This window comes from Nomia melanderi, chromosome 10, assembly GCF_051020985.1.
Source record: "Nomia melanderi isolate GNS246 chromosome 10, iyNomMela1, whole genome shotgun sequence".
Classification (NCBI taxonomy): Eukaryota; Metazoa; Arthropoda; class Insecta; order Hymenoptera; family Halictidae; genus Nomia; species Nomia melanderi.
The window spans coordinates 5,596,795-5,610,304 of record NC_135008.1 but is presented as its reverse complement, the minus strand read 5'-3'; the positions used below and the strand labels follow the sequence as shown (position 1 = coordinate 5,610,304).

Sequence of the window (13,510 nt, the reverse complement as noted above, 5' to 3'; positions counted from 1 at the left end):
TTCCTTATTTTTCGCGTGTCCGTGCCCGTTCGGTATACCCGGGAAAACAGAGGGAAGGGGGCCGGTGATCGCGCGCTGCTCTGTTCCTCGCAAACATCGGAGGCGTCGGAGGCACCCAATAACGCACAATCGAGGAGTCGACTGCTCCTGCTTTCGCCACTCGATATTCAAGCGAAATGAAACGCGGGCTTTGGCGTGTGTTATCGTTGCCGCCGCGTTACCCGTGTTTATATCCGTCTCTGGGATGGCGAGCCGGCTATGACCGCGGCCCGCTCTGTCGCGTTGACAGAATGGATGATAAAAAAAAAAAAAAAAAGGGCAGCCCGGTCTACGACGCGAGGCGCGCTGCCACGGCCGCCAATCCGGCGCAGGCAGCCCGCGAAATACCGATTTCAAAGCCGCGATCGCGATCTGCCTGGAACAGGCCCGATCATAAAGCACTCCTCCTCTGTCCCAGCGGGAACAACGCCGATCCGTCGACACTGATTCGAAGCGGAGAGGCAACCTTTAAATCGGATCGGCCTCGATCGGCTCGGGCCGGACTCGGCGCGGCGGCCCCCGCCTCGACCCGACACGATTGCCGATATTTCCGGGCGACCGGAAATGACGAGCGGATCAATACCCCGATAAAGGCCCGGTAAATATAATCGCGCGACCCCGGCAAATAACGATCTCGCGATAATTCCCGGTACTGATGTCCCTCGCGGACGAGCCGGCGAGTAATTCATATCGCGCCGAGGCATCGATGAAGTCGGGGGAAATTTAGTTGTCGCTTTGCGGGGATTGTTATCGTTTTGTTGCGCCCCGGGTGGAGATACTGTTGCGTTCAATACGTGATCGCCGGTACGAATGATTTTGTTATTAACGCTGCTCAATTATTGCTTGGCGCTAGCGTATCGCTCTGAATGGAAGACAATGCGCGCGATATTATGTTAAACCGAGGCGTTGAGTTGCTAGATTAATAGGTTCATTGTGTTCGTGTTGGCTACGGAGATTGATAATTCGTGCTATTTAATTACCTATTAGCCGGCGCACTTTTAGCGAGCCAAGCGAAATGCTGCACCTCGTAACTATTAATGTTCCCTCTGGTTTGTACTTGTAACAGCGGAGTACGCTTTCTATATTATTCAGCGGTTGATAATAACGAAGTTCTATGAAGGATGTCGAATAAATATGAAAAACCGGCCTCGGCGAAGAGGAACGCCGCGCTCCGACGCGGCGGCCGTGCAACGGTACGCCGACCGTATTTGTCCGTTCGTGCGTGCGGTTTCGCGTGAGAATCGAATTTTTGCGGAACGCGGAGATTAATCTTGCGGCGGCAAACAGGCCGTACGCACGCGACGCGATCATTCGATGGAAACACTTTCCATGGTCGCCTGAACTCTTCCCTCCCTAATGACCGGCAGAAATTGTAATTAACGTCTTTCCGCGGTATTATTCCGCCGCGTTCCGCATAATGCAGACGTTAAAAAATGAATATACAGCTTCAAGTGGTATTACAAAACAGGAACTGCCTTCGAGCGCATGCTAACCCTCTCCTAATCGCTTCGAGCTTGTTATTTCCCAATTACACTCATGTGAAGAGAACAAACTGAAAGTGAAACTCCGATAGCCACGACACGTCCGATCATTGCTAACCGTTTCTACTGAACATCTACTGAAACACGTTGCTACACAGAAATCGACCGTAGCTTTAGCAGTGGACTCTAAGAAGCACAAAGTAGTTGCGTGGCACGAATGTCAAGTGGTTGTCGTTACGGCTACGCACGAGTAATACTCGTCGTCTTAGCTGTGGGCAATGGGCAACCCTCGTAGCGGTAAGAATCATTCGTGCGTAAGATCTGATCCTTAAGTTCGTAGTTACTCGTTGGCCTATGGCATGCGCAAGTGTCGGTAGAAGCGAGGAAAAGGTTGAAGACTTATATATATAAGGAAGGGACAAAATTCCCCGAGACTCTCTCGAACCTCTGCCTTCGGAGAAGGTTCGAGGTTCCTTTAATTTATAACGACGTACGGAGTAACTCTAATTGAACAACATACTGTTCCGAGAGTCTTATCGAAACGCAATCGCTAATCAGAATCAGTCGCGTTAATCCCGTTAGAAAATCCATCGGGTTCGAACTTCGAAGCTCGTATATCTCCGTCTCTGTCCCGACGTTTCTTATCTCGCGAACGGTGCAGCTCCGCGGCGGTAAACAATGCCCGGAGCCGTTTCACGGGTCAAGGAGCCGCGAACCGGCCAGGTGAGCACGTGCTCGAGGAAGTCACGTTTTCGCACATGGGGCCAACACATTCATCATAAAAAGCTCGTTACGACACCACTTGTTGTCCGTGGCTCAAGCCTTTCGACGTGTCTGCCGAGCAAGGAGAGGCTCGCAGCCGCCCTGCCCCCTGCGCCTTTCCAACCCCCTTTGCAAATTGTGAATAAAATCGCCGCGGGCGGATCGCCGTATCGTCGCGTTCCATATCGCGCTGCGGTCCTAAACGGAATTTTTCCCGCTCGCCCGGCCGCGTTCCCATTTCCGCGGAAAAGCGGCGCGCTCCGATCGATCAGCGAGCCGACCCGACACGACCGGCCGGTCAATCAATCGACAAATATTTTTAATTCCCTTCCGCCGGCGAAATTCATTCGGCAAATTCGGGCAACGCGATTCCCCTGCCGCTCGATCTGCTTTGCATTCCGGAAGAGCTATTCCAACGATCATGGTCTCGCGTTCTACGATGGGTACCGTGACATCGCTCGTTTCGACGGGAATTTTTGTACGTCCCGTTAAACGCTAACGGACCGTGCCGTGTCTCTAAAGCGGCAAAGGCTGAAAAAATGTTCGACACGCGGAACGAAATGATTCGAGAACATGACCGATCCCGCGGGCGAAAAAGAACGAAAGGGACGAAAGGCTACGTTCTCTGAACACGGAATACATATGCAGTTCTTCTCTAGGAATCCGGCCAATTAGGAAGAAGGATGTAGCAGCGTTAAAAGCTTAAAAACTTTGGAGAGCCCGTATGAAGTTCCAGGTACGCTGGAAGAGTTAGCTACCATGCGGATTAACATCTCCTTCTCGCGGACTGCTTCAGACGCTATATTCTATGGCATCAAGTGTAATTATTCCGCAGAATGTGTGTATTAACTTTCCACTCGACCTAGCCAATCACGACTACCTTTACGTAGACGCGAAACTTGTATGCTTACTGCTCCATGGGTCTCCCGGGGTTACGGTAGAACGAAAATATGCCGGAACGTCTGTTTCTGGGTGTGTACATCGGCGGTAAAAAGACTTAGATTCGAAAGTAAACTTTCCCCATTCGGGAATAATGCAGGGATGTTTCGAAAAGCAACCGTGTTAAAAAGACCTTTTTACATTCTGAAAGCACCCCCAGGTGGTGCTAAGCACATAGAAGTCTGATACTCGCAAGGTAGCTAAACGCACAGTTCTCTTCAGTCGTTCACTTCTGTTAATAAAAGAGACGCAGGAAGTAATTCGAAAGATTCAATTTCGAAATACACCCCCAATGAAAATAAACCGATTGGTTCGATCTTCGCGTTCAATTATCTTCCACACTTGAACAAACATTCCCCGGTTCGACGGGATTCGGTCGAAATATGCCAGCATTAAAAATCCGATTTCTCATCGGGGGGAGACGATTTGCGTTACCGTAGGGAAAAATAATCTCGCGGTGAATCCTAAGGGGTGGCGGAGCGTCGACGATGGCTGCATCGTTAACCCGACGATACAGACAATCCCTTTCTACTTCGATACGAAAATTCAATAGGGTACGGGCGACGGTGGCCTCGTTTCTGCTCGGCCTGGTCGTCGCCATCAAGTTCACCCCGCAAATAATTTTCTTCCCCGTTTCCTCCCTCTGTCTCCTATTTCTCCTTTTTTTTCTTTATTTCGTTGAATGAGTACCGATAGCTTTCGGCGCTCCGCCGGATATTCCAGCGACGGCGGCTGGGCGTGAAACGTCTCCAGCCCGGCGACATTTGAATAATTCAGGTTGGACCGTATTCCTTGGAAATGCCGGCGTCGCCGCGGTCCGCGTGGAAATCAGATTTTCGAAAACGCCGGAAATATTCCGGCGAGACGAGCCCGGGATTCGGCGCGTGATGCACGCCGTAGGAGCGGCACCGGCGAAGGATCGCCGGGAAATATCCAATTTTCGCCGCGGTAATTCAATCGCGGACCCCTGACCGCCGATTACTTTTACAATTAGGTATCTCGGCCGTGGCCCGATCCTCCTATATACCCCGACACGTACGGATAGAGTTTTAATTCGTTCGCAGCGATGCATGGAATAATGCGCGCCGTTCCATTCAGCCGTGCTATGCAGACGGCCGGAATAAATCGGCCGGATTCATACGTTATTCATTACGATTTTCACTTTGTACATGATTTCGCCGTTTGCCGTCTCGTGAACTGTGAACGGGCTGCTCTTTGGGCCGGCCTGGCTACTTCGTAACGTTGGCGCTTCCGTTTCTACCGTTTACTCGGTGTCTTGAACATTTTTACCGCATGTGATTCTTAAATGGTTAAAACTAAACCTATCGGACGGGTCGAACTGACCCATTCCTGGTTTCTTCTTTATGCAATTATAAAAGGATAACAGATCTTTCTCGAAGAGATTATTCAAGAAATTGATTTAGTAACACGTATACTGAATTATCAATCAAGTCTCGATGAATGCACTCTTGAAGTTGCTATAGAGGAATTTAAGTGAATTTAACTGCTCGGTAGGTGTAGTGTTAAAGAATGCAGCCTCTTCAAAGATCGATTGTTCAGAAACGGACCGAGGCAATCCTAATCAAGCGATACTCTTAAAATTCTTACGAGAATCATAGAAATTCACGCACCTGCATTTAGCTTCCGGCTGGATGGATCCTAACTAGCAACCTGCAACAGAGAAAGCAAGAGGAGAGGGTAAATATACATTCGGCGACGATACGGAACGGGACGATGCCCCATTAGGCCCGCGGACAATGGCGACATCGTCTTCTTTAATTCTCGCGGCTCTTCAAAACGCTTAGCCCGCGCCATCGACATAACCGTTGGCTGTTTGGCGAGGGGAATACGGTAAGTATAATGTTCCGCCGGCCTTGATACAGCCGTAGGAGGTCGTTAAGTAACGCCGCGGTGGCGGAGCTTTAAGGTTTGTCATGTAAATCGTAATCCCGCCATCGAGGGTCGAAGGACGGGGTGGCGAGAACGCTTGCCACTGTCCTCCTCCCTTCCTCTCTCTCTCTCCTTCGCTCTCGTTCTCTCTCCTTTTTGCTCCGCGTTCTCCTTTCCCCCCTTTTTTTCTCCTACCCGATGCCCCAACTCCCGCAGCCATTATCATCGAAAGCGGATTCGCAGTACTTCGGCAACTTTCAGCGAAGAATTTATTATAATCGCATTCAGGAGCGTCTTATGGCAACGACTGCAAAGTAGCTATCCGAAGACGGGGACGCCGGCGCGGGGCGGGAGCTGATTGAAACTCTGAAACATTTGCTCCGCTGGGTAACTTAGCAGCCAATCGTCGCAGATAAGTCGGTTTCCCCCGGTTAACGGTTTCCTTAATTAACCGCCTACCGTCTCGCGGTCCACGTTGCCCGCGACGACGACGACGACGACGGATATCGAGAAGTTTTCTTCCTCCCCCCCGCGTCGGCACGCTTTACACCCGAACCCGCCGCTCTATTAATTCACCATTATCGCGAAAGTATAGCAACAATCCGCGCGGCCGAGTTAATAGCTTCTTGCCCGTTCTTCGCCGCCGCTTAATTGCCAGCCCCCGCGCAGCACGTGAATTCGCCGCGATTCCTTCGCCCCCGAAGATAAATACCTGGTTATGTAATTAAGATCGTAACGATGAGAGCCTGTTATTTCAAGCGGCGCGCCGCCCCGGCGATCCACTTTCTGCGAGGAAGTTTCACGCGACTGCGATAGGCTAAGAACGATCGACGATACCTGTACCCGGCATTGGCGTTCCGGATCTTTCGCAATTGACGCGCGCTTTGATCGCGAGAAGAGAATTTTATATTTAATACTCGTCTGTTATCGTTGAGCTGAATTTATAGACGATTCCGCTGCGGTGGTTCTTCGTAGACGTCGAGGTAACGTGGTTCTACCTTGGGTATATTCGGTGCTTGAGATTTATTTCCTTTTCAGTCCATTTTAGTCGAATTCGGTGTACGTTGTGTTTGAAGGTAAATGAAAATATCGTAGAGAGCCTAGTTGCAAGGTACTTCTTCGCGTTCACAAAATTTCATAAAGGACGCAGTTTCTTGGACGCAATTGCAATTTTTGAAGCTTTGAAATGAGAATATTCCTTAAAGAAGTCTTCCCCGAGGGAGAACGTCGAAAATGAAAGATGTATGATACGTTGCCATTGAATTACTCGGTAAAAGCGTCTACTTCAACATTTTCGCCGGAGAGTAAAACACTCGAGCCGCACTTTTGCAAACGATGATCTCGAAGGGATAATCTTCACTGTCTAAGACTCGCGAAGTGGATTTAATAATCCCTTTCAGCTCTTTCTCTCGAGTAGGATAACATTTTCCGTCTTCGTTGCTACTCCAATTTGTTGCTAACGTTATCTTTTAATTCCCCCCATTCGTTCGTTCAGACGTTGAACGCGTTCAAACATCGCGCGAAATATAACGATCCGTGCGGCTCGTAAACCGACGTTGCCACATAATGGCGCGGATAATGAGCGGCGCGGTGGATTGATACACCGCGAGTAAAATGCGGCTTTCCCGCGACCGCGCAGGTACTCCTGGCCGAAATGATCAACAAACATATCCCGCTTATCGGCGGAGGAGTTGCGCAACCCTCGGGTCGATGGGAGTTACGCGAAGTCGCCTTAGAGCCGCGTGTTACACGAAATTACCAGGAAAATGTTCCCGTGAATTAAACGGGAACTTTAATAAAAACAGACGTCGCCCGGTGTCGGTAGATTGCGGCCCCATTTGGAAACACGAATCACGCTTGGCGAACATTTTCTATTAAAAGGCATGAAAACGCAACATTCGAGTCCTTCGAGTGTACTTTCGATCCCGGCGATCGTTACGTAAGAATGACGTGAACTACTTCGTCGCGGTATCACGATAATCCAGCTCGCGTAACGCGGATTTATAATAATGCAGACACATAATAAAACTATTTGCAACGGTGATCCTTGCAACATAAAAAGGATGAACAAACCGTAGATTATATCTTGCGCGCGATGTGTGGATACCGACCAATCCAGTTAACGAGCCATCGACAAATATTGGTCATCGCTGAGAACGCTGATGCATTAACGACATGATTCATTGATTAATACGTAGCATTATCGGTGACTATCGATAATGATTCATCGGCTTCGACTTTCTTGTACGGGATAAAGGCGTAAGGCTTCGACGATATTGGTACTCTTCCGTGAAGCCTGCCAATGTTCGCGCGTTGGCTTTAGAATTATCCGAGGTAGAAAGAGAAAAAAAGAGTGTGTAGGAATAAAACGATAAAGTAACCTGCCGCTTCGCCGGTATCTATATTTACAGATGGCTGGATTGATACATCGTCGAACGGTACACAAATGTTCGCCTACGACGGGACGGAAATTATTGATATTTCGGTGACACACTTCGGCCGACCCGCCATTTTGTTTCCCATTTGGCCTCGCGCCGCCGCCTGCATGATTAAACCGGATTTTCCATGAGAAAGGTCGGAAGATAGAACAGATGCGGCTTGAAAAATGGAAAAATCGATCCCGATAAGGTTTATCGTCACGGCAATTACCACGGAGAGCCGAGGAACGGCGCCGGCGGTGACGAACATTAACCGCGGATCGCGATCCCCGCGAGAGGGAAGAAAAGATTTCGCGGGAGACCCCAATCCACCGTGTCCACCGTGCGTGGAAAAAGTCGTTAACTGATCAAACGAATATACGCGGCTTTTTATAGCGCCGTTATCGGCCGCGCTGAATATTCAAAACGTCGCCGAGTTCCGCGATTTGATTAATTGCTCTGACCTACCGGGCGCAGATTTCTTTCCTTCGGGTCGGGGGGGCGGGGAACGGTCTCCGAGAGTCACGTTCGTTATCATTAACTACGTTAAACGCGCGGAGACGCGGAAAAACACGAAATCCCCGGGGAAACGCGAGTAAGAAACGGAACCTCCGCCGAGGAACCGGGGATAAGAAACGGATGCAAATGCAGACACGGTTAATTAGCATCGACGAAACGCCGGGGAAGTAAGAGGAGAACGCTAAAAATACAATACCGCTCGGTGTTAAATGACCTCGGCCGGAAAAAAGAACTTTCCGCGTTCGATGAATACGGAAACTCGCAGTTTCGGCGAGTTAACGGCCGCCCGGGTTTTCCTTGAACAATCCGACCGAAGTTTCCGCAAATTGAAATTCAATTCGTAATTTTCCCCGGGTATAATGTGTTTCATTTCGGAGTGACGTTACGAGATAAAAAATTTCTGATAGTTGCCCGCGCGCAAAGAACTCGCAACGCTCCGCTAATGGTCCGCCGAAGTTCCCTTACTTTCCGCGGATTTATCCTACGGAGAACGGATTCGAGCAACGGACTGACTTAAATTTCAATTATTAGTTAGCCGAGCCATTACTGTAGCCTCCGATCGATCGTAATATAAAATATTCCGGCGTTATTAAATAATCCCCTGTACGAGAGCACTGAAGCCTGACCCAGATACTTCCGCCATATTTTCTCGCAGCGGACATGGAGGAAGCAACGGTGGCCAATTTAACGAAGCGCGATGCTAGTTAAACAACCCTCGACCGGACAGATGGAGATCGTAATCGGGTGTATTGTATCTAAGACGTGAAACAGGAATCGCCGGAATGACAAACCATCGAATACCCGGATGTTCAATGGAGTCCGGCAGGGAAGGGCACAAAAGCTGCACTCGAGGCAGGCTTCAAAGGGGCAAGATGTTCCGCGGATAAGGGAAATGGGGCCACGGGTAAAGCAGCGGCCGAGCGGTGGCCTGTAATAAGGGAAAAATAAAGAGCTCGAGGAAATACGGAATCCTGGTCTGGCTCGAACCACGCGACGCTGCTCAACTTAAAGGCGGTTCGTTACGACGAATGGCGCAACGGCATCGGACGTATTCGTTGGGTGATCGCTCGATGACTAGACTGAAGAATTCAGCTCTGATTGATTAGATTTCATTCACGATGCTCGTTCACTGTTTGCCAATACACTTTCCGGCGTCTAATGAGAATCGTAAAGAGTATTGTAATTCGGACAAACTACAAATTCTTTAAATTATTCACATTTTTCTGTCGAAATTTAAAATCGTATGAGATTCAATAGAGCGTACATCAGAACCTTTCTTGTGCTATTAGACGTCAAGTCATCGTCCAACGATACCTTCGAATGACACCAAGAAGCAACGCGTTGCTCGAAGGCGCCGCAGAAGCGCAGCGCGTCGGAAGTTCGGTGGGACGATAACAATCGTCGATTTGGATCCATAATCCGCGTGCCTCGTGCTCGTCCAAACAGTTTAACTTTAGCGAAACTTCGGCCTCGAAACGCGCGTGATAAACGATCCAAGTTTCTCCTTTCATCGGCTGCCATCGGCGGGGCCGTTCGACGAATACTCCAGATTCCAGGGCGTCGTTGACGCCGGCTGCCCTTTTCCCACCCCCGCGTTGCACGCGAACCGGAACTGTTGTCACCGCCGCGTCCCCATCTTTCCTTGGCTCTTTGGTAAATTATTACACAGGTTACCGAACGTCGATCCATTCGCGACGATCCATCTGCCGGCGCGTCGCTGTTTCCACGTTCACGAACGATTGATTCCGCCACTGTTTCTACCCCGTCTGAGTATTCTCCTCTTTGTATCGTTGCCGCGCGGCTTTTCGTTCCCCGTGAAATTGCTTCGATCGATCCGCTTCACGGCGAAGATTCTAGTCGCCTTCAACTTCCACTTAATTCATTTCTTGACTCACCGCGGATTCTTCGAGGGTTTCTTGATCATTCTCTGTTTCCTCGAACGCGGCGAAGACCGGCGGTTCAAGAAGCTTCTCGGAGGGCAAAGATTGATTCTACTTACTCGTATTGTTGTCTTGACCTGCTAACCGAATCATTCCTCGATCGCGGACATTCTCGTGAACGACTCGAGCCAATTTGTCTTTATTGCCATCGCGACTACACGATTCATATCGAGCATCTTCAGACCACCGAACGAAGAGATACAACTGAACGTAAATGAGGAGTTTACTCGTTTCCCGGTAAACAAGTCGGTAATTCAAGAAGGCCACGCTCGTTTCACGAAAGTGAAAAGCGAGAAGCCGTTCCCAGAGCAGAATCGCTGTACAAGTTTCCGAAACGATCCGACACCGGTACATTCCCGTTTTTCGCGGGACTGGGAAAAATCCTGGGTTTCGTGCGGCCGTTGTTTAAGGCTACACTTTAAGCCTCGCAGTCGGGAAGTTAATCGATACTTCAAGAAAGATTCGAGGGGGTTTGAAAAGCGGACTTAACTCTCGCTCGGCTGGTAATAAAGCGGCTTACTCACGTCTTCCCGAGCACATCCGCGGGCTCAATCGTACCGCGAAATTGGCAAACTTGCTGCCGCTGGTCCCAGCGTATTTTCCTTATTCGGCGTGGACCCGCGCGAATCGCAGCGATCCGAGTTAACTTCCCGCCGGGCCGAACGCGACGCGCCCACGATCGGAACCAACGAGTGCACAACGTTCCACTGGTGTTCGAGGCATCGCCATTCGCGGCTCCCTGAATTCAGTTCCGCTCGCGATCGTAAACTCGTCCCGTCTGGCACGCAATGTGACAGATAACGGTTCGTGGGTGATAAAGCGGCGAGTATCTTAAATCGAAGCTGATAAGAATCGATCGTTATCGTTTCAAGGACATCAATAATATATATATTTCTTCGTATCGGAGCGAGGTATCGCTGCGCCGGGAATAAGGGATGAATAAGGGACAAACTCGGAGGTAGTTTTCAACGGACCGACTTCCATCCAGAACCTTTGCCAGCGAGGCAGTGTTTCGTCTGGGAGCCGAAGCGGAAAATGCGCATTGTGATATGCAGAGTCTGAAGTGGGCTGAAAGGGTGGCTCGTTACGCACCCCTTGTACCTCCACTGAACCGAGGCCTGTTAGGTGTGCGAGCAGTCTTGATCATCGAGTTTTCCCTCGACACTCGTACCTCTGAACAAGACCAAACTATATTTTTTAGAGCCGATCGAAATACCAAACGCAATTCTTACGTTACGCTTCTGCAACGTGCACATTTACATGGTGGTTACTTCTGATACATCCGTCACGTATAATTCTATCGTTTCTAAGTAAATTCAAGTTCATTTAGATCTTATTATACTCAATGGTTTCGAAACGGACAATAGATACATACTCGTGTAACCACGATCAAAATCGATGTAAACATTTTGTGAGCACACTTTCATGATCATCCTTCGTAAACACACCGAAGAATGTTTACGACGTCTAATACGCGTTTAATTAGCCCATTTCGAAACCTACGGTTAACAGTGCGCGAATATCACCGCGAATTCCGACAAAGAGTATTTAATGAATAATATACCATTCGCGTAACTTCCATTTACACGGGAACTCGCAATAACAGGGGAACGCGAGCGTTCTATGGAAGAACACTCCCATTTTCAGCAGCGGGATCCTCCAAAGCAGTGTACAAGCGTTCGTAGCCAGTCAGCCAGCCAGGGAGCAGCTTCGGGTGAAAAGGTAGAAAAAGGTTGTCGGGATAAATGTATAGATATCTGCATGAAGCATCCGGCCGGCGGGTTCCGCCCGGTCTGAAAGTTTTATACGTACACACCGAGCAAGTCGGGGTATAACTGGGCTTCTGGCCGGAGGTGGCGCGAGGGGAGGGCGGGGGAACTTCGCTAAAATATCCGTCCACGCAAAGTGCAGAGACGTAAATTGCATCGAGCACTGCATCGTCGAAGATACGGACCGCGGAGCTCCGCCTCGCGAGCCCCGAGCAACAGATCGATTGCGCGCTGCGTGGAAAAGAAACTGGAACCTCGAAGAACAAGTAGACGCTGCGAGGGAACGAACTTGCGGCCGCCGAAAGTTCGGGGTTGCTGTCCGTCGGCGAAGGTTTCTGATGTCGAATCGACAGTCGCCTCGCAGCTCGAAGAAACTCGAAGGATTTAGAAGGGTTGAGATATTCACGTGACGATTGCACTGAGAATTTCGAAGTATAGATTATTCAATTGCGTATACTATACTAGATTAATCAATTGACTGTGCTCGATGATTACACTCTTATCTTGAAAGCCAAAACAGTACTAATTCCTTCAACGATTATTTGTTTCGTTTCGTTCTGCTTTAATCTTTGATTTTAATGTTATTGCTGTTACGTTCAACGTGTACACGGATCGTTGATTTTATTTAGAAACTTTCAACGTGGATCACACTGTTAAGAGAATTTAATGAGATACTTATCTTATTTGGAACTCGACTCGACCATTGATAATGCTGGCCGGCGATAATGCTCTATTATTGTCCACGGTACCGGGAACTCAAGACAGGAGGCGATTTACAAGAGTTCGTTCTTGTTGCTTTCTGCCAGACAGCGATATGGAACGCTAATATCTTGAGCTTTATTTATATTTATTATCTTGTATTTTTAACCTCAACTCTCCAAGATGAGCTTCCTCCCAGGCGCACCTCCCCTTCCGAGTTCGAGCCAAAAATAGCCGAGCGTACGTTGAGAATAGATCGATTTTCAGTCGAGATGCGAGTCGTTCATGATCCCAGTCTCTGAACCGCTGAACCTAGGCGCGTGACACGTGAGTTCCTTTTAAAGAACGGGGGCTTCGATCATCAAGGGTGTTTCGCTGGAATAACGAAGGTTTCCGCGTTAAAGCGACTTCCTGTTCCAGCAAAAAACTGCACGCGCACGCGTCGCGCCGCTGTAAGCACCTTACCGTAAGCAGTCGCGACGGAACAATATTCTACTTAACGAGGATTTTAAACGCGCCTAACGCGATTACCGAGGAATCTAACGCGAGCGCCGAGCAGCGGCACGGGTATTTTCCTCGGCTACCCTCGATTCAGTCGCAGATCATTTACGTTCATCGGATAAATAAGTTACACGACAGAATTATAATATTAAATCGACCCGGACCGTGCCCGCCGGAGCCCACGGGACCGTTTTATATTTTACACTTCATTCCGTTCGCTCCCGTTGCAGCGGCTTTTAGCCGGAATTATAAAATATTCGAAACGCGAAATTTCGCTTAAAAGCGGCACTTAATCGTGTTCCCCTAACAATGCCCGATTTAATTTGACGCTCCCCGTAACCTCGACGCTCGCGCGTGGAAAAATTCGAAGGGTCCGCGGCAAACAGTGTTCCGCGAAGCTCCCATTCAATCCCGTTTACATTGGAGCGGAGGGTGAAGTACGTTACTTTAAACGGGAAGTTAAGCGTCAGTGACCGTTCGCCAAAATGGCGACGGATCGCGTGGCGAGCCATTTATCTCCCGGCGCGGCGGGATATTTTCCAAGAATATCTTCC

General features: G+C 49.3%; 1 protein-coding gene across 10 annotated transcripts in view; it reads right to left on the bottom strand.

Annotated features, from left to right (window-relative positions):
• kek5 (leucine-rich repeat, immunoglobulin-like domain-containing kekkon 5 protein) overlaps positions 1 to 13,510 on the bottom strand; it is a 333,208-nt gene that overhangs the window by 144,466 nt on the left and 175,232 nt on the right. For 7 of the 10 annotated variants that reach the window (XM_076371230.1, XM_076371229.1, XM_031982775.2 and 4 more), the window contains one exon: positions 4,853 to 4,892. The gene's annotated coding sequence lies outside the window, so the exon portion shown is untranslated. Of the gene's footprint in view, positions 1 to 4,852; positions 4,893 to 10,507; positions 10,754 to 13,510 lie in introns of those variants that run through there. The other 3 variants (XM_076371234.1, XM_076371232.1, XM_076371235.1) reach the window with 2 other exon arrangements.